The following is a 934-nucleotide window of genomic DNA, read 5'->3' on the forward strand; positions in this document are numbered from 1 at the left end:
CCAACACTCGACAGCAAACACCTGCAGGAGACACAAACACTTCCGCCCCCCGAGCCTCCGCCCGCCAAAATAAAAGCCGTCTTTCTGTGATGAATAGACTACTGCTAGAAAAACAGTATAAGGAAATATATTAACACAGGCTTCACTGAACAGAAGCTGCAGTGAATCTGACACACTTTTTTAAACAAGAATATAAGATTAATAACAGTTCAGTAAAAAAACAGCAGAATAAAGCAGAATGATGGTAAATACTTCTACACACACGTGTACAGCAGAGCATCTTTACACTACTGCACTTCTGTTCAACAAGAACTGTACTCAAGATGGAGCATTCAGATTTTGTAGTGTTGTTACTTTCTGTTCAGTAAATGATCTGAGTATTGGTTCCTGATGAAAATTAATAAAGAACCCTGTGTGATAAAAACAGCTGTGAGGTTACTCAGGTCCATCTGTGGCTGTAACGACTTCGCAAAAATACTTTTAGAGGTCCATTCACAGTCCAGCCCAGCATGTGGTAATGGTCATGTTGCTTTTCTTGGTCTTAACCTGCACAGGAACAATGGGGAGTTTACAATCGCTATCACACACTGTCCACTACCACCTCTGATTTCATTTTTGCTCGCGTGGAGTTATTTTCCTTTTCCTTTGGAGGAATGTGGAGTATGCTCGGATGTTGGAGACCACATTTTGCACAGGAAATCCATTTTCTCCAATCTTTGCTGATGTGTCCAATACACAAACAGTCGAAACAGGCACCCTTTCCTCTTAAGAAGCCCATCTTCTCTCTGTGGGCACGAATCCAATGTGTGACCTCCTCCACAGCAAAGACATGTCCTCCTGGCTGTCAGAATTTGGTCTTTTAATCCCTGATTGAGTTTTGTTCTTCACAGAGGTGTGCAACAGTGGCGGCAAAACACAATATCCCATTGGTTTT

The sequence above is a fragment of the Toxotes jaculatrix genome, chromosome 9, assembly GCF_017976425.1.
Source record: "Toxotes jaculatrix isolate fToxJac2 chromosome 9, fToxJac2.pri, whole genome shotgun sequence".
NCBI lineage: Eukaryota > Metazoa > Chordata > Actinopteri > Toxotidae > Toxotes > Toxotes jaculatrix.